Source organism: Prenolepis imparis, unplaced genomic scaffold, assembly GCF_030444845.1.
Source record: "Prenolepis imparis isolate NDT839.2.m4 unplaced genomic scaffold, iyPreImpa1.0 SCAF_5, whole genome shotgun sequence".
In the NCBI taxonomy this organism is placed as follows: domain Eukaryota; kingdom Metazoa; phylum Arthropoda; class Insecta; order Hymenoptera; family Formicidae; genus Prenolepis; species Prenolepis imparis.
The window spans coordinates 701,668-723,653 of NW_028141163.1; the positions used below are offsets into that span (position 1 = coordinate 701,668).

Sequence of the window (21,986 nt, forward strand, 5' to 3'; positions counted from 1 at the left end):
GCTCATTAATCACCATTCGTCTCGTCAACGGGAAATTTCATTATTTCTCGGCCGCGAAACTGTGTGTCCACGACGCGACGGCGAGGGTGGATGCGCCGTTATCAACTACCCCTCCTCTCGTTTCCCTGCGGACGCTAACAACTCCGGACAACACTGTCACGCTATCATCAATAGTATAGCGCGACGGTGAAACGTCAAAGGCAAATGGCACGTACGAAGACGGATTACGGTTTGGCGCCGTGTTTATTCGCGTCCGTGCGCAACGGAGCGAGCGAGATCCGTCCGATTTTTCCGCAAATCGGTCGACCGGTCAATAACAAACGCCCGCAATGATACCCTGTTTCCGCGCCGTTCATGCGGATCCTCGATTTAATCGAAAAATTTCGCGGCTGAAAAACTTGATTGCCCTCGCGTTCGAATGTCGATTGTATGGGGTTTCCGAAAACACGTTGTTAAACATTATTCGATCGAGTGTTGAAGCTGCGTTTATTAAATATCGCCCGAAAATATTACACACGCGCGAGACATGGCTTTTCCCCTCCGATAAAATCATTTTTTACTTGCTATAAATGCGAAGAATATAATTCACGTCAGTTATCGTATTTTCATCTCGTCGGGAATAAAACATTTATAGATTGCATTCCATCGCGATGCGAAAAATTCAAACTCACTGAAATAATAATGCCCAACATTAATCCTCGATCCGTTAATGTACGTTTTATCGCAGGGACAGGTTGCGTATCGAGTCGAGCCGTATTTTTTTTTAATACGTTCTCCATCTTTGAATCTATCCGCCGCGAGTACTTCGAAGTACTCCATAATATCAAAGGTTTGCAAAAAGGTTGGACCAAGCTGAACGTCGTCAAAGACACATTTTGTTTCCTCAGAGTCCTGTGCGCATACTTCTATATGTGTGTGTATGCTCGCCACTTTTTATTTTCCCCTTAGAACATTTCCCGAGCGAAAGATATTTCGATTCTTCCTTCCTTCAACGTTCCTTCGCCGTTCTCAAACGAAGCGCATGCAAAACGGTTTAAGATAGATATACGATACATATGGATGCTCCCCGGCGTTTTCTCTTCTTGATTGGATTTTGATCGTTCAGCCTTAAAATTGGGACAGAGGAAAGCGCAAATTCGCTCGTTCAATTTGACGAATTTGAAAATACGTGTGCATTAAAATTATAACGAATGCAAATCTTTTATAAATTTTAATTTTATCATATATGTATATTTTATATAAATACAATATTATTATTATACACGATTTATATATGTTTAATTTATATAATTTAATATTAAAAATTCAACTTTGATTTTTAAAGTTTTTAAATTACCTATATCAATATATATCTGCACATCTCTAGAAAAAATAGAAAAATAAAGTGAGAGAGAGAGAGAGAAAGAGTATGTTTTCTGAGTGTACGATCGTCCGCAAAATTTAACCGAATAAGCACAAACTCGGCGAACATCCCCAATGTATTAATATCTTATTTGGAATCTCCTCGTAAAGTACTATCGACTAGCGGCTTCTCCGGGGACTCCGGGAAACACTAATGCGAGCTGACCAAACATTCGGAATTTGGCACAGGCTGTTACCGTTCGCCACGACATGCTAAGCATATGGCGTGCAGATGCCCGACTTGTAATAACTGTTTGCAATTTCGTCGGACGTCGGCTAGTTGCGCATATTTGAGAAACGCAACAAAACAACGCGAAACGCGATGCGTTTCTCTCGATGTGGAAATCTCTCGGAAACGCTTTACGCAATAGCTCGCGACAGACTCCTTTGATTTACCATCTTCTAAAACCATTTTATGTTGTTTTATCTCCAATGTTCTCAAAATTCTCTCAGCTTTTCGCAGCTTTCAGTTTTTGTATTTCAAACTTTTGCTCGAAATGCCCGGTCTTTTTGCTTTTACGTGCAATATTATAGTGCCAGCTTTCTACATGAGTATAAATAAAAGAAAGTTTTATCAAACAATATTGTATATGATTTATTGTTCCCTTACAACTATAGCTGCAAATGCATTTACACGTAAAAGTGCGAACTAAATGATATTGAGGTGAAAAAGTTGAAAATATAAAGAACTAAACGCGTGGCTGTAACAATTAAAATTGTTATTTGCCAATAATTTTATTTTAAAACTTTTAACCCATTATTATTTTATAACTTATTCGTAATGATATTGTTATAAATCATTTATGAATTCATGTTATGAATCATTTATATAATAAACAAATTTAACTCTATTTAATTATATAATATATATAAATGCAAAATATTTGATAAATTCAGCTTTATTTAACTTTTTTATTTAACTCACGCAGAGACACACACACGTAAAACGTTTTATGCCCGTGCATTATTTCAGAAATCATGTATGACTACGCGCGCACCTGTCCCTTTGCTAAAGCAACATTTGTGGCTCGCCCGAGAGTTAAAGGGGGACGGAGAACCGTCATTTGTATTCCACATTTATTGCGCGTTTGATGTATCGTGATGCGGATAGATGTAGTTTATTCTAACGCGGGTGAACAGCGCACCTTTATGCGGCGCGGCGCTAGTAATGGAAACTAGTAGTAGAAGCAGAGAGAGGTCAGCCGCGTCCGACCACAACCGACCGTTTCTACTGAAATTCGCTTTTGCTCAATTTCTATGCTGCGCTATCATTATTTTTTTTTTTTATTCCTTTATTATCGTTTCTGACATGGCTTGTGCAAATTTATCGTCGAATTTGAACTGCAGGAAAGTGCTCTACGGGCGCCATAATATGCGCGCGAGGCCGATTTTACGTATTAAAATATCGAAAAATTTTTTTTACGCGCAGAATCGAGATTATCTCTCTCTCTCTCTCTCTTCCGTTAGTTATTCGAGTTATAATACTCGCAGTAACAGACGAGTGAGAATGAAAAGTTGATGAGTCCAGAGACGAGACCCCGGGTTCCATTACCGGACGGAGTCGGGGGGTTATCACGAGATTCATTATTACGCCACGTGTTAGTCGAGGAATAAAGGGTGTCGTCGCGCCCCTTTCAGTAAGAGTCAAAAGCGGCAGTTCGTCAATAATTCAGAGGAAATTTCCGACCGGGATAAGCCCGAGCGGGAGGCAACCGCATTTAATTTTGCGACAAAGTCGGACCAAGTATGGCGAGACATACGAGACGACACGCGTTGTGAAACATGCAACGCGCAATATCGGCCGCGTGTAAATTGCTCATAAATATTTTCACTTAATTTCGCTGAAATCAAGTTTGGATAACAACGCTCGTCCTGACGGGATTAACATCCGGGTTTATAATTAAACTCGTATAATCGCGAAGTAACCAGCCGGGAGAGACGATCGTTAGATCTCTTTCGAAGGGAACGATGCGATTCAAGGGTTAAAACAACGTGGCGAACGTTGTTATTAACGAAGGCGTTTGTTAATGAACGCGGCAAGCCTCGACAATTTGTTTCGCGATCGCGAATATTTCCAAACGTAATGCAATCTGACACAATCGTGATCGATGATAATATCGCCAATTATTTATATTTATACATTTATTCGTTAACGTAAATATGCAAAATCAATTTGCGTGCGTTTTCGAATACAAACGATTAAATTAATTAATATAATTGGCAATTTGAGCATGCGGTAGAGGGCTATATGTATATACGACATAATTACAAAATTAAGAAAATTAATTTTAAAAAGTTGCTCCTCCGCCTTTTTTATCGCCTTTATCGAGATATCGCATATATATTTTTTGTTCATCAAATTCTATGTAATATCTTTCGCTCATTTTTTTCGAAATATTACGTGATAATTTTAAAATAATTGTGATATATGTTATACTTTGTAGAGCATGTTGTCTCGAAATATTGTTATTAATTACATAGTTTTGCTTCTATCTCGCATTCGCAGGGCGAAAGTCGAATTACGAATTAGAAGCCCGAGAACGATCCTCTTTGACTCTCCGTTGCGGTTCGGAAATGGGAAACTTTATCGATAGTTTCGCATTCCCCGCCATTAAACGCGGTTCTCGCATTCAACTGAATCTCAAAGTATCTCGCTAATGGGTACACTCGGGCTTTTGTGCGTTAAACTCTGAACGAATCGTCACCACATCGTCGCCGCCGCTAACGAACGGAGGCATAAATCGGACGCCATTCGGCAACACAAAATACGGATCATATTTTTAAAAATATATATAAATTCACGCGCCATACGACCCGCGATTTGAGGCAGCAAAGCTACAAAAGTCCTCCGATTACGAAGTTATCGTATAATGTATATTGAAATATTATTCGACGGTGAATATCAAAATTGTAAATTTTTATCTCGGATATTATTCTTTTTTTTTCCGTTCGAATAAAAATGATTTATCTCGACTGTATTATCTCTGCTTAGGAAATATCGCGTAACGGGGGAAAAAAAAGGAAATACAATTCGTAATTTGAAAAAAATGTTACGGAAATTGTACGTAATATGAAATTAAAAACGTGGCTTGCGTGAAAAAATTTAATAATTATTTAACGTTTATTAAAATATATTTATATATGTATATGTGAGGGCATTTTAATTTTCTCGCCAACAATTCTTGTCTTTTTCTTCTCTTCTACCATATAATTTCCACATAATAGCTTAATGCGATTTATTTCGAGTCCACAACTCGATAGATTTTTTTGTTAGTTTACGTATCAGAGGGATTAAGACTGCTCTTAGAAAGAGAAATTCGATTCAGAATTCTTTCAGAGAATATAATTCCGCTACTGATCGCGTCCTTTATTGGATACCGTATATAGTATTTTACGTAGTATTCGCGTATTTTCCAACTCGGATTTCCGGCTCGAAACCGGCGAAGTAAATTGCAAATTTCCATTGTGCCGCGGAACACGATGATCAAACAGCCAGGTAGTGGCGCACATTCGACGGGAGTGTGTTGGCTGGAAACGTTTTCTAGAAGTGCTCTCTCGTGCATATTCATGGTGGTTGGCTGAACACTCGATCGATTACCAATAGACACCACGAGCACCAATATGGAAGCTAATTTCGGACGCGAAAATGTTGGCCACGAGATGGCCCGTACAAAGGCAGAGAAGTAAAATAAACTACAAGGTAATGAAAATTGAAGGCGTAACAAAACAGATCGAGTGCTGGTCGATAGTGTGTGCTGCATTTTGTAGTGCATCAGGCAAAGTGTACATCAATAAAGGTGTATGTGTATATATGTTGCTATCAAATTTATAATTTTACATACTTTACTTTAGGTACGATATTACAACATCAAACTTTATAAATTATCAACTTAGTCTTAATTATGACAATACGGAAGAAAAGAGAGAAGAGAGAGCAACAGAGAAATAAATTTAAAAATTGTTAAATAAATTGAACACTTTGAAAATAATACAAATCGACAAATTAAACTTGCATGGAAGATTAGAGAGAAATTAATTTTTTTGTTTTAAGTAAACAAATGTATTATTTTAATATATTATTATATTAAATTATAAATATTATTTAATAATATAACAAGTATATTATTTCTCAATAAAATAATCCTCTCTTCTCTCTCCTAAGAAAAGTAACATCACAAGCGAAAATATACTTGTCATTTCGATTTGTGCTTCAACAATTTATTCTGTCAGTTGTCGCGATTTTCTACATACAACGTTACAGTTATTTATTATCAAAAATCCGAATAAATAGAATTTAAGCGGATGCGGCCGGGCGATACATAATGATTCTTTCATTTTAATGGATGGATGCATTCGCGAATTCCATTTCCTTTTAATGCGACGCGACGCATACTATGTATGAGAGTAACGCACGATAATTTTTGCACGAGTTCGACGCGACACAATGCACGAATGCACTCAGGCGCAACGTTTTCCCGTCGCATAAAGCGGATACTGGAGCAGATATTTCCCGGTGACCGGCTCATGTATATGCATCGCGGCTGGAGACCCGTTTGGCTGTCAATATCAATGTCAACCGGCCGTTCAAATTGTAACATCCAGGAGGAAGCTATAACGCTCAAGGTTGACGATCGCTCTTACATTCCTTGGTTGCAACAACGAGATTTATTCAAATCACGATGATCTCGAATCAGAAAAAATAAAGAAATATCATATGCGCGTGTCTATGTGTTATAAAAGTTTCGTCTTTATATTATTTTCAAATTTAATTTAACGATACGTTAAAATTACGGGACGAGATAATTATCGGAAGGTACACGTAAAATAGTCTCACCCGAGAGAGAAAATAAAATACGCGCAGATGGAGAGAACATTGCGGTTCGCATCGATTTGCCTTTTTTACCTTCTGCTTCCACTTGGCGCTCGAGATAAGGGAGGACGCGCCAATAAATATGTACGCGAACTTTCTAGGACGGGGGAAGGACAGGTTTTTCCATCTCCGGCCATCTCCCGCGCGCTTTCCGTCGAATTAATGGGCGCTCGCGGCCGCATTCATCCGATATTTTACTCGCGCCCGGGTACGATTGGAAAAAGTTTAGCGGCGGCATTTTTCCAATTGACGAACGAGACGGCGAGAAGAAGCGGCCATCGGCGACCCATTGCCGGGGCTTCTAGTCCCGCTCGACAGCTCCGCTAGATTTCCGCAATCCTTTCTACAGCGCGAAAGACTCTCGCGCCGCACCTCGACGAAAAGAGAAATCGGAATGCGAATCGGTGGCGACGCAAAAGAAGAACAATCTGCCTGTCATGATTGCAACCGTTTGCCCTACTTGTCCCTTATAGCTGCAAAAATTTTCGCGCTTCAGATACCCTCCTACGATTTTCAGAAAAGTGTTATCGAGAAATACGGGAATACGTCCGGTAACAATTGCCGCGAGCGCAATTTTCTTCTTTGCGCGTTGTATTTTTTATGGTAAATAAATAGAGATCGAATTTTTTCAATTAAAAAAAACGTTGAAGTATAAATAGCTTTTGTATCGTAAAAGCGAAAAACTGCATGACAATGAGAAGCGGTATATTTTGCGAATATAAATTTAGGAATATCAATGTTGATGATAAAATCATATTTTCATTTTAAATGTTGAAAAAATAACGAAATTTCAAGAATTGATTATTACTAAGACTATTTATTGTTGAAAATCTCTCTTTCAAGAAGATACGGAAAAATAACGTTGAACTAACTTTTCGCCGCCGTAAAAATTCGTTTACAGACATAATATATCTGACATATTAATTTAGAATAACGGGCGCGAACAAACGGGAGAGTTGGAAGCGTGGAAGAAATTTCCGCACCAGCTGACGATACACGGCCGCTTAAATGGTGTTTCGTTGCCCATGCACGCGCAGAAACAGCGCGTTGAATGGATGCCCCATAAGCCCCATATACAATCTCGAATTCCCCAGACTCACCGCAGCAACGCGGCAAATGGACCGAGATATCGCTCGTCCCTGAACTGTGATCAGAAAAGAGAGACAAAGAAAGAAAAAAAGAAAAAGAATCGAGTGGTTTCCCGAAACATGTACTATATCCAAATTTGGACGAATTTTTTTTTAAATGAGATAATATCATGTTAAATTACAAAACGCATAAATTTACTGTCAAGTATTTTTAAATGTAAAATTTTAAATATAGAAACATTTTTTAAACACATGATCCATCTGCGCGTATAGGACTTATCAGAAGGCGATATTAAAGAATATTGCTTTGGCGATGTGCAATTCATTTCGATCGAATAAATCACGTGTAAAATACATATTTCAACAGATCATTCATATAGCACAAGCGCGAAATTTATGACACGCAGTCAATAAATATTAAAATAAATTTTCGTTGAGAGGGAGGGAAAGGATGAGAGAGAAATTATTGTCATTCTGCCAATTTCGTACGACAAGCAAGATGTATTATACATATGTATGTTGTTTTTCAATAAAGTCTATAATATAAGTTCAATCTTGACAATCTTATAGATAACGAGTCCGTTCGGTAAAACTTATCTTTCTTACAGCACTTTATTAATTAATAATTGCTAATACTCAAAGAGAAAATAACTGCATCTTTTAACACCTATCGCGATTGTACTATGAGAAATAATATAATGATACACAGATTTTTTTTTATAATATATGTTGATAATGAATTTTATATATATTTTATATATATCATATTTTAATAATGAATGTTATATATATTTTATGTATGTATATATATCATATATACATATATATCATGTCATAAGATATTCGAGGCTCGTTTAGTGTGTGCGTATAGCTTTTGTATATACACAAAATCACCTTGTTGTCATTCGCGCGGCAGGACTCGAGCAGGCAGGTAGCAGAGCGAGATACTGTGTGATCGCATTATCATATCAGATGCGATCGTGAAAAGTACAGAGAGATATTTGCGTAATCATTCGTTATAATTATTACAATTCGCGATTATCGGCTTATACAAATGATTTCCACGATTAATACCACGGCAATATTATGTCGATTATTTATCAAAATATATATTTCGCACAATATATATTTGCTCGAAATAGAGATTAATGTTCAACGTAGAAGTTATTTACCGTTTTACTGTAAATTAATAGTATGTATTTTGAAACCTCTAAAACTAAATCACCTGAAAAAGATTCTCGCTCTTTTCTCGTTTTGTTTTGTTCTTTTACATAAACGTATTTTACTGATAATTCCTAATTGTAACAATTATAACGAATAATTGCGTTTTCGATATTTCTTGTGATATACATATATGTATATCAGTGAGTTAATGCTGCACAAGTGTGGTTTCAGTGCGATGTTATTGTCAGTCAAGGATGTAAACCGCGAATGAATTTCGTCGTACAATTTTCGGATGCCGAACTGATCGTAATTGTGTATAATCGTAATTTCCGCACATTTCTGCAATTTCTTCCTTCGCAATATAGTTCGCGTCATGTGCAATCAACATTGCTAGTATCGTGCAAAATCATCGCCATCGTATTAATTATATTTTCGTGAATGAATATCGTGTGTGTATGTGTGTGCAGTAAAGAAGCAACGAAAGAGAAGGAGGCCCAGGGAAACATCGACCAACGAGACAGATGTGGAATAAACAATTTATATATAATTTACTTAATTTATGTTATTTGTGAAAATATTTGTTCGTTCTCTCTGAGAGATAGTGATCTATTTTATATTATATATGATTTGATACATGCTTCAAAAATGTATTAGATTTTTTATTTCAAAATATTTGAAATATATATTTATAATAATAAAAATTTTATATAAATACACATTATGTGTGTGTATAAAATATTTAACATTGTATTAAAGACTTAAAATTTACCTCTGTAATATTAATATAGTTAATCTTTATCATTTTATATAAATTTACATTAATTAAATTTTTTACATTTTGAAGTAAAACCTTTATATTAAATATTTTATTTAAAGGACGAATAAAATATTCAATAGAGCGTGATAATTATTCCGTGATATATTAATTATTTATGACACTCTGTTTCGTATAATTTGAATATATTTGTATTTTACAGATCAATTTTATGTACTATACAATTCCGCCGTTGCGCATATATTGTATATCGGTGAATTTTTAATAACTTTTATTTTAATATTGAAGCAAATAGATTTTTTTACGGACATTATATCACATTTATATACAAGACTTATGTATATACATATAAGAGAAAGTCTAGCTCTCCAAAGGCGCGTCTGTGAAGTCACGTTTCTCGACGAGGAATTATCGTTTCTCGCGCGCGAGACATTGTACCGGCGCAATTTGCTATTCAACCTAGAATTCGTGTTTGCCAAATAGTTGGTACTTCCGGCTGCAGCCCCCAATTTCCTCCTCGCAATCGGCGACATTGGCGCTTTATCGCCACTCACCTTCCTCCGTTCTCGTCGATTCCGTGAGCTTAACAGGGAAAAGGGATCGTAAGGGAAACGAGCGGGAGAAGAAGTCAACAATCCGTCCGCGTAATTGGGTAACTCCGAGGACCGTTCGTATGAATGGAGTTTCCGTCCCGATATGCTGATCGGTCGCAACTTGCTAGATACCGTCTTGGGTACCGTCTAACATAAGATGGGTATCGGGCACTCTGGAATTTTTGCATTTTGCATGTAGATCCAAAAGTTTCTCAGACTCCCGGTATGATTCCGGATTCTCGGATCCTGGAATCTTCAAGTTTGCAATCTGGGATCTTGGGTTGACCACATTTTTTTTCCTTTTTTTTTGCATAAGACTGGAGCGACAAGAAAGAAAATGAGAGTATTTGCGTCAGGTTTAAGAAAGAATGAAATTAGGACGTCTGGAGAGCTATTCTGATTCCTTTTTTTCTTTTTACTTTAACTAACGAGATGATGACTGTGCCGATTTTTTATTATTACTATTCACCGAGTGTTATATCTCGTAGCGTTTAAAATGTTTCGCATACTTTTTCACATAAATATTAACATAAAATGAATTATAATTCGATGAAAAACAATACAGCTAATATTAACAGTCGTATTTAACTTCAAACTTTATACATAAATAAAGAAAATTAAATTTTGAATAAACAAAGCAAAAAATATTTAATTATTTACTACATTATAAATATAAAGTAAAACAAATATAGAGTTGAATACACTATTGAAATACAATAAAACAGATTTAGAAAATTTTCACATATTATTTTATTATAAGAGACTCAATATGCGAAGAGATATAATATATAATAGTTATATGCAAAAAATGTATAGGATAAAAATGGATATCATATATTATATATATTACATATTTCGTGATTATATATATATCATATTCACTGGCGAATCCTGGGGTTAAACCCCCCCCCCCTGCAAATTAAAAGAAACAGTTTTGCTGAATTTGTTTAAAAAATATAAATAAAGAAAAACAAACATTAAAGAGCTATCGACGTCAGGATCCGCTAGTGTATATATATAAGTATAAGATACACATAATATATATTATATAGATATAAAGAATTTCGCTTAATTATTTTCATGCAACGAAATTATCTCATCATTTCGTCTTATGTCTGACTTAATCTATACTTAATTCCTTGAATGCGTAATGAGTATAATTTCCAATGTATCTTATACTTTATATATATATAATATATATATATATATATATATATATATATATTATATAGATATAAAGAATTTCGCCTAATTATTTTCATGCAACGAAATTATCCCATCATTTCGTCGTATGTCTGACTTAATCTATACTTAATTCCTTGAATGCGTAATGAGTATAATTTACAGTGTATCTTATACTTTTATATATATATATATATATATATATATATATTATATAGATATAAAGAATTTCTCGCCTAACTATTTTCGTGCAACGAAATTATCTCATCATTTCATCCTATGTCTGACTTGATCTACACTTAACTCCTTGAATGCGTAATGAGTATAATTTATAGTGTGTCTTATACATACATATTGTATATATTATATAGATATAAAGAATTTCGCCTAATTATTGTCGTGCAACAAAATTATCTCATCATTTCGTCCTATGTCTGACTTGATCTACACTTAACTCCTTGAATGCGTAATGAGTATAATTTCCAGTGTATCTTATACTTTTTATATATATAATATATATATATATATATATATACATTATATAGATATAAAGAATTTCGCCTAATTATTTTCATGCAACGAAATTATCTCACCATTTCGTCCTATGTCTGACTTAATCTAAACTTAACTCCTTGAATGCGTAATGAGTATAATTTACAGTGTATCTCATACTTTTATATATATATATAAAAAATATATATATATAAAAGTATAAGATACACTGTAAATTATACTCATTTCGCATTCAAGGAGTTAAGTTTAGATTAAGTCAGACATAGGACGAAATGATGAGATAATTTCGTTGCACGACAATAATTAGACAAAATTCTTTATATCTATATAATATATACAATATGTATGTATAAGATACATTGTAAATTATACTCATTACGCATTCAAGGAGTTAAGTTTAGATTAAGTCAGACATAGGACAAAATGAATTTCGTTGCACGAAAATAATTAGACGAAATTCTTTATATCTATATAATACATACAATATGTATGTATAAGATACATTATAAATTATACTCATTACGCATTCAAGGAGTTAAGTTTAGATTAAGTCAGACATAGGACAAAATGATGAGATAATTTCGTTGCACGAAAATAATTAGGCGAAATTCTTTATATATATATAATATATACAATATGTATGTATAAGATACACTGGAAATTATACTCATTACACATTCAAGGAGTTAAGTGTAGATTAAGTCAGACATAGGACGAAATGATGAGATAATTTCGTTGCATGAAAATAATTAGGCGAAATTCTTTATATATATATATATATATATAATATATACAATATGTATGTATAAGATACACTGGAAATTATACTCATTACACATTCAAGGAGTTAAGTGTAGATTAAGTCAGACATAGGACGAAATGATGAGATAATTTTGTTGCACGACAATAATTAGGCGAAATTCTTTATATCTATATAATATATACAATATGTATGTATAAGACACACTGTAAATTATACTCATTACGCATTCAAGGAGTTAAGTAAAGATTAAGTCAGACATTGGACGAAATGATGAGATAATTTCGTTGCATGAAAATAATTAGGCGAGAAATTCTTTATATCTATATAATATATATATATATATATATATATATGTATATATACACTGGCGGATCCTGGGGGGAGGGGGGGTTAAACCCCCCCCCCCCCTGCAAATTAAAAGAAATAGTTTTGCTGAATTTGTTTAAAAAATATAAATAAAGAAAAACAAACATTAAAGAGCTATCGACATCGTTGATCCTGGAATAAAAGCTAATCATGAAACTAAAAATATTAAATAAAATAATTTTGCAAACCCCCCCCCCCCCCATTATCGAGGTCAGGATCCGCTAGTGATCTAAATAATCAATAAATCTCTGTATATAAGCTCATTAATCCGTATATGATAATCCAAGAAAATTCCTTCAAGATAAAGATTGGCTTTTTTTACTGTAATTATTTATTAAATATTGATGATGTCTTCATCAAACTAATTTTAAAACTGCGGAACCGTAATTATTTATGAAGTATCGATGAGCTATTAGAAACTAGTTTATCTTTTTCTTTCTCTCTCTTTTTCTCTTTTTCTTTTCAACTCTTAATTTTGAAATCTTAAACTTTGACATTATCCTATAATCTACTCATTGATCTTTTAAATTCTCCACCTCCACAGCATTATAACCGTACATAAATAATACAGAGTTTGGGATGAAAGAGAACGAGGTTAATCCATAATTTGCAAAGTACATTTTCGACGGTATTCATATTTAAATTGATCCTTATAAATCATGGAGTTATCTCATTTGTGCACCGAACTTTTTATTCACGTTTTTGGTCATACAGTGTACTGTAATAATATTCAGCAACTAGATATAATGATATTTGAACATGCGTCTGACAACATGTATAGAATTCTCTCTCTCTCTCTCCCTCTCTTGCTTTAGCTATCTAATAAAATAAAAAAAGATTTATCAGAATAAATAGAATCTCATCCTTTTATCAACAAAAAGATTTATATCACATTCAAAAAGATTGGTTTTCTTATTAATCATTGAATATCTGTGATATAATAGCATTCTAAAGAATTCGTGATATAATAGCATTCTAAAGATATCTTGAATAAGAGATATCGAATCCAACAATGTTTTATTCTTAAAATTCCTCAAGTTATTTATAAGAATCTCTCTATATTCTACTGCTTTCTCTCTCTCTTCTTTAATAATGTTAACCAAATAAATAATTCTGTGCGAGTTTACCTCAATTTTAATGATATTTATACGGATAAGACCGCTGGAGAAACTAACAGTATATAGAAATAAATACTCTCCAAAGAATAATGCCATCTAAAAGCATCGAACAAGCTTGAATTTCAGGCATGTAATGCAAGTCGGTACGATATCTCGTGAAGAAATGGTCCTTGCAACTGTAAATGAGTCGAATCGCGAAAAGAAGAAGAGTTCGTAGAGAGAGGAAAAATGGCAAAGAAAGTTTTAAGTAGTTTCTAAAGTTTCGCAATCGATACTGTCGCCAGGAACGGCCGAATAAATTCACCCCTGGTCGTTTTCGTAAAACTCGAGTCCGTTCGCGATTTATCGCAATCGCTCGCAACGACAACATCGAATTAGCTCGACGGCTTCCGGAAAATCTCGCCAAAGAAGCTTCAACGAGATGAGAAGCGAAAGAGATCCGAATGGTGATCTGTGATAGCATTCATCTCATTCGTCTGTCAAACAAATAAAATTTGCACCAAACAGAAACATCTCGACTACGTCAAATTAATTTCGATATTGAAATAATGGCGTTACGTTCGTGAAACATGGCTGTCAATAATCAATAGAAAATGCATGATCCTCGAAGCATCTTGCGCGATGCAACGTGTGAGAATATAAATTTAAAAAATCCCAAACACCCCGTCATGCGATCGCGTGCGGCCGAACGATATCCCGCGATTTCCTTCACGAAGAGGCCGCAGCATCGAATTTTCCAATTTCCGCCCTTTAATCGAGCTTCGCGCGCGGGAGTCCCGTTTATTCTGGTATTTATTCGTCAATATTGCGGCGACCGCGTGTATCGCGCCGCCCGGCGTATTGTACCCGGGGGATTAAAACTGCAATGTATTACCCTCCCCCTGCCCGATCGAAAACGGGTTTGGCGTTAGAGACTTACAATCCTGTGAACGCATTCCGCGTTTCTCTCTCCAACGCCTCCCCATCCGCGGCGCGGTCGTTTGTGATTTATGGACCGTGTAACGCGAATCGCAAATTTATCCTAGAAACCGTACAACCGGCGCGATCGGTTTGTCTTTGATCGTAAATATATCTCCAACTTTTTACAACGAAAGTTACTTAGCGACTTTCTCCCCGCAACGCAGGCTTTACTGACGGCGCGCGTCAGTTTTTACATTCTTCTCCATTTTTCGGATTTTTTTTCTAATGAAAAATAGTTATTCGGCAATTTTATTATCGCGTTAAAACGTTTTCCCTTTAGATTGATCCATTTTCCATCCAGATTAAACTTTCGACACAGTCAGCTCGTGCATTACATACCAAATGATTCAAGTTAAATATGCATAGGTATATCTTATTTTATATACAATGTTGATTTTTCGATATGATATTGAGAGGATCGTCCAATAAGTCTTTTTTTCACATAAAATTTCGAACAAAATTGAGAATTTTGTATAACGAGAAATAAATTACCTAACGAATTTTTCGTCATGCGAAAAGGTTTTCTACGATTGAAATTCTAGTTAAGTACACTTTAACATCAAATATTGGAATGGTCTACAAACATTTTAAACACTTTTTCAAACTTGAATTTTTTATAACGCGTGGAAGTTAGCTCTAATGAGTTTTCCTTCATACATAGAAAGTTCGGTTCTAACCTGAATTTTAAAGGTACCGCCGTCGCATTAAATATTCGTACGGTCAATTTGTGGGGAAAAAACTCTTTCACCAGATTTGAGTTTTTTCATCACAAGGTGAAAGTCATCTAGTTCGAGTTTCGCGGAGACGCGCCAAAGTTTCTATACGATCTGATATACGTATTTTAGCCGCGCGCCGCATCTGCGCTGAATGTCGGAATAGGTCGTCTTGTACCGAGAAAATCTTCTTTTAGGTCGGGATCTTCCAGCCGGAAAACCTTTGTCATTCGCGAAAGTTTCATGGGGCTGAATTACAATCTGCTCTTATCCCGGCCATATTTTTCATCTGTTTTTGTACAACACTGCGGTTACAAAAGGCCGCTTGCTCACCTCCAGTTTTATTAATATAAAACTCCCGTATGATATTGCGGCGTAAAATTATAATGCACACTTTTAGGTAAACAAAAATTTGTAAAATTTTAATTTATCTAAATTAAAATTTAAAGCTCTCTAAAATAAAAGCATATACATATACACTCCTAATATTTCTAATTATTATGTTGATGTTTAAATGAGTTTTTAGCTTTTTCATGTCTGCGCTATTTTTGGTTATTTTTTAATATAGAAAGAAATAGCAAATTCTCTCTAAATTCCTTGCATCTCTGAAATTCTTAGCGTATCATAACTGCTTTCTCGCTCTTTCGTTTACTTAATGCAGAGTTAATGAAATACGCAGATCGATAGGCGTGTTTCATTAAACAGTAATCGCAATAAGGCGCACTTTAAGGATCGGAGCACCATATGGTTGAGATATACCAGGGGAAAGCTCTACTAGGTATGTAGTTTGTCGCAAACACATAGCTATAGATTGTGATTTATTTGCAAAACGGCAGTAGCGCCCAAGGGCTGCTTGGAAACGGTCACAAAGGGACTGCACTATCGCGTGTGTACACGAGTTAGCCATTTTTGCGCTACAGTTACTGCGCTCTGGTTTCATTTCCCTGTTCTGTATTTCGCTTCGCGGTTTCCAGAATATTTTTCATTTGTTTAAGATTTATATGTATATATACGAAAGTGCAAAATCGCATCGATACGCGCATCGAACTTGGGCTTCATCATTGTTTATGCTGAGAATGTACGACATAGCGGAGGGTGAGTTTATTAATCCCATATATAATGCGGAAAGTTACGGAGTAATCCCCCACAGAATATATTCAACGTGACAAATAAAGAGAGAGAGAGAGAGAGCGAAAAAAAGTTTCAGAATGCTTTATAATTTCGCAAAAGGTGCATACTATACTCGCTACGTTTGCATTCTCTCCCTCGCATTCTTTCGCAATTAAACGCAGTTGTCTCGGAAAGAATTTCGATCGATATTTGACGTCGTAAACGGAAAGGGTAAATAAGGAAACTGTACTTGGACGCAAAAGCATCGGGGTGAGTTTATCACCCTCGCGAGGACTCATCGGTCTCTCACTAACGTGCCCCGCTTTTAATTTGTCCCGATTAACGTAGCAAAGAAGCCAACGGAATACGCGCTCTCTCTCGCGGTAAACTTTCAATTCTGTCGAATCTCCTTCTTAATTAAAGTGTCATCAGCGCGCGTGCACCTGCGTTGAAGAAAAAAATATTTCTATCCCGATTCTATCTTCGAAACGGAAGGATCGCGTCAAAGCAAGAAAGTACCATCGGTATTATTTAGCTTTCTAAGTTCAACAGGACTTTCCATTTTTTTCCCCAACGACGCTCGCCAACGACGCTCGCCCTCTGAAAGTTAATATTACTCCGTCCGGGAGAGCATGCTTTATTTCCATTATTATTTGAGTTTTCGAGCGCGAGCAGCAAAGGCGCCCGACGTCACTCGGAAAGCTCATTATAATAATATCGGCCTAGCATTTGCATTGAAATGATAATTTGCATTCGTACCACCGCGCCAAGCTTGTCCATCCTCTCCTCTTCCTCTCTCTAATCCCCGCGAGCGATACGAAATATTTATTCTCCCCCTAGGTTGAACAATTACGCGAAAAATTGTCCAACTGTATTCCTTCTGCAGTTTTTTATACCATCGAAAAAAAGATGTACTTAAAAAAGTACATTATTTATACGTTCCGCTAGTAAAACATCGCGAAAGTGTACGTTTTACTGCTGCTTGTCTACGTTTGATAACAAGCACCGTGCGATAACGCTCGATCGTGCCTCGTCTCGGGTTTTTCTATCTCTCCGGTATATCCGGTACTTTTTAGTCGCCCGACTGTATCTTCCATTTGCGATAGCATTTAGAGAACGTTGCGAACGAAAGGAAAAATGTTAAGGCACGTTTCAGACGGCGCGAAAGCGCGACGACGTGATTTTTCGTGACGCGAAAACGTTCACGGATTACTGCAATTCAGCACGCGCGCAACTTTTCCTGTCGTCAACGGAATTAATGCCTCCTCCCCCAATCGACGCGACGTCTGCTTTGACAGTCGTTATTGAAATTCCATCGATGGCGAGAAAATTTTAATAATATCTCTCGCCGTTTTTCTCCGCGAGAGTGACGGAGAAACTGAGGAAAGAAAAAAAAAAATAAATAAATAAAGAAAATAAAGGCTATAAAGTGAAGTGAAAATGAGATCGGAGTGGATGTAGATTCGGAAAATATGATTGAACAAATATGCGAACATTTATTCACATTTATGTAAACTTTTACCTACATTAATACAGCGTATATTCATCGAATCTTTTTCGTATTTATTTTATTTAGCATTTATTTTATATAATATATAAAATATAGAGGTTGGAAATACATGTCTAAAATCATGAAAAATAATTGTTAATATGTGCATTATATAAACAATTATAAATATTTTCAAAATAACAGTAAATAATCTACAATAAATATCATATCAAATTTATACAATTTTAATGCAACATAACATATTGCTATTTATGTGTAATAATACACGCGTGTAATTTTACGAGACGGCAGCAAATATAAAGCCAGATCTGTATCTAAATCAAACGAGTACGAACGAATGTAAAAAGGTGTTAATTATTTTATATATTTTTTGTTTTCTTTTCTAAATAATTCTTTACAAACTTTTATATATGAAATAATTTGTAAAATTATTAATTAAATAACATTTCTTTACCAAGTATTCGCTAACCGTTCGCGATCATTTGTATTCGTTCGCTTGAGAGTGTCCGCTTTTAACTGTCGCATTGGAACATTTTTCTGATTCTTTAAGAGGAGAATCACGTAAACAAAAGGTGACGTGCCGCTGATCGGAGAATTAATTGTTGCCTTCGGCAATCTGATCAGGCGATATAATTAAATCTCGCGCGTTGTTTATAAAGTTTCTGGGGCGGAACGCGCATTGTTCTAACGCGAGAGTGAAGAGAGAGAGAGAGAGAGAGAAAGGGGAGGAAGAGACTAGCTTTTGTTTTCCTTATTTCGTTCCGCGTGGACGATTCGTTGCGCGACGCTAATGACTTTTCGCAAGACCGTCGAGAGTAAATCACATTCGCGCGCGAAACGAGAGAAAAATGCAGCTGCGTAAAGCGCAAAGCGGTTCATCCATAAATCTTTGGTTTCGCGGTGCCTTCATTCCACGGATCCTTGGTTCCTGTGGTCCTCGCTTTCATAAATTCTCGACGCGGCACAGCGGAGATGTGCTGTGTTTCAGGAATTCTTAATTCCACGGTTCCTCGATCTCTCGCGAGCTCTCTCACTCACGATCAGTCTCAGCCGCGAATCAATACTTTTGCGGGATCGGGTTCGCGTGCGGAAGCACAAAAGAAGCAAAATCTGTGGGAAATTTATTCAAATCCGCGAATATCAGAGGTTTTCTTCCTCTCGTCAACTTTTGACGCGAACACTTCCCCACCACGTTTCATTCATTTTCCACACAGATAAGCTACATTCACGCCACATTTCTCGTTATAATTCTAAATTACGAGAGTGTTTCAGAAAGTAACGGCAAATTAAATATTTTGAGATATATAATTCAATTAGTGATATGTCATTTTTCTACATAATCCCTCCTTTTCAATACACGGTGCATTCCTGGCTGAAAGTACAATCAAAAAAATTGTTTTCTAATAAAATAAAGAAATTGGTGCAGCGGTGTACATACAAAGTGTATTAAAAAGGAGGGTGATTATGTAGAAAAATGACATGTCATTTGTATATCTAATATAATTATATCTTAAAATAATTAATTTGCTGTTACTTTTTAAAACACCCTTGCAATTTACAGACAAGATTTATGAATAGGCGCGCTTACAAAGAGGAGGAAAAGCCGCGTCGAAAAGTCGTGTGCATTGGAAGAGTAAATTGCTGCAATCGTCGCGAATGATAGCACCCTCGCCTCGGTTCGGGGCTTTCCATTCACCAACCCCGCACGAGCGAACTGGGACTTGCTTTTGGATAGACGACGTCTGCCTTTCGAACATGCTTGGAAAACGATGAGAAGGCGAGAGGGCGGGCTTTGAACTCTTATCAAAAGTGCATTTCAGCGTGAGCTGAAACGAACGGAAATGCCCTCCGGAGTTTTGAATGCGGCCGACAACGAGATTACGATGATGCAGCTCGCGAAGCACACGTTCAAAATGTCGCATTTTATATGTAAACAGTATCGCGTACACAACTACCATTTACGACCTTTGGCCGGATAATAAAGGACGGCGCGAGTCGTGGGAGAGATGATTTTCACGCGACAGATAAAGCCATCTTTTTTTTTATTGTCTGCGAATAATCGAAGAATAGACGACGAGATAGATATTTAGAACATGCGATGTAAAAATCGAAAAAAAAAATTTGTATACAAATTTCTCTCTTTCTTATTGTATATGAATATCCGAATTCATTTGGATCGTACGAAATACATACATATATAAAACATATAATAGAGAAAGAAAATAATGTATAGTTAATATTGATATTAATAATTAATGTGTTAATGTTAACAATTAATGCGTTTAATAACATGTGGAATTATATATTATATTATTATTAATATTATTTAACTGTGGTTATCGAATTTCTAATTGATTTGAACATTATGCGTAACGAGTTAAAAGCGAAATAATTAAAAAAGATGATATTATATACACATTTAGTCCGAACACAATATCTCCTCCCCCTCTCTCTCTCCCTCTAATAGACATGCTTAGTTAATTAATATAGATATTTTAACAGATTCAAACATACGCATAATCACTTTATGAGGCTTTCATAAACACGCATTTAGAGTATGTTTTGGAGCTTATATATGTGTGTATATAGTACATGCAATATAACTAAGGGGTTAACAGACAAGCTGCTTCCAGCCTCATCGTCGACTAAGTGCTATTGTTCTTCCCGCATGATCCTAAACGAGCTGGCCATTGTCTAGCCGGAATTTGGTAAATTAACGCCGCTGTTTGCGGTTATCCGACTACGTATAAACACAAGAGCCGCGGGAAGAAGAAACACTCGAACGTAATGAGAAAGCGAATGTAAGATACATCGAGTAGATTAATATAGCAAATCTATTTTTAGGAAGTTTATATTATTATTTCGAAAGTTTATGTAATTATTTTTCTACATTTGGGAAATATTTTTCACCAATATATTTCCTAGCTTTAATTTTTTTCCCAAAAATAATATCCTAACTTTATAAAATTTTGAGATTTCCAGATACATATACCCATTTTAAAGGACCCACTCAAATATCTCAGAAACACTGCGTTAAATCAAAAAATGTTTCCTACAAAAGTTGTAGGGTTTCGAGGGGGACATAACATAGTAATATTCATATGACCTTGGGCGGCGTCTCCAAGGTCAAGTGAAGGTGAGAATAAATTTTTTAAATGGAAACCCATATTTTTTATTATAACATCTTTTTCTACTAATTAATTTGAACAACTTTTATCTGAAGCATTTTTTATTTTCTTCAAAATTCACCTTCTCACCTTCAAATTCTCACCTTCACTTGACCTTGGAGATGCCGCCCAAGGTCAAATGAATATTACTATGTTATGTCCCCCTCGAAACCCTACAACTTTTGTAGGAAACATTTTCCGATTTAACGCAGTGTTTCTGACAATGAGATATTTGAGTGGGTCCTTTAAAATGGGACACCTGGTATATTTTGCTAATTAAATCGATCAAAAATTTAAGTCCAATCACGCAATTAATTTTAAAAAATTGATGTGCATGTCGAATTTTTATCACAGAAAGACTGGAGAGAGAGAGCGAAATATAGAAATTTTTTAAAATATCACGAGGAAATGTGTAAAATCGAAAAGTCCGAGAACTCTTTCCCCCTAAAGATGACGTGCGACCCGTTCAAATTTCTTTACGAGATGAAACTTCTCGATTCTCTTTCGACAAACAAAATCCTAGAGATAATTTTCCATCCCGCGAAAGCGGGAGTAGATTAGTTTTGATCGGATGACCATCCTTTCACGATGAAACTTTCCTCTCTTTTTTTTCTTCTCTCGAATCGCGATGGGTTTTTCGAATCGAAGTACTCATCGGCGATTCGCAGTTTCGGCACGTCCCCGACTGCGCGA

At 35.7% G+C, this 21,986-nt stretch overlaps 2 protein-coding genes across 10 annotated transcripts in view; one reads left to right on the top strand and one right to left on the bottom strand.

Annotated features, from left to right (window-relative positions):
- LOC145936350 (centromere protein I) overlaps positions 1-21,986 on the top strand; it is a 232,001-nt gene that overhangs the window by 125,115 nt on the left and 84,900 nt on the right. The window lies entirely within an intron of this gene.
- LOC145936352 (serotriflin) overlaps positions 1-21,986 on the bottom strand; it is an 80,517-nt gene that overhangs the window by 17,114 nt on the left and 41,417 nt on the right. The window lies entirely within an intron of this gene.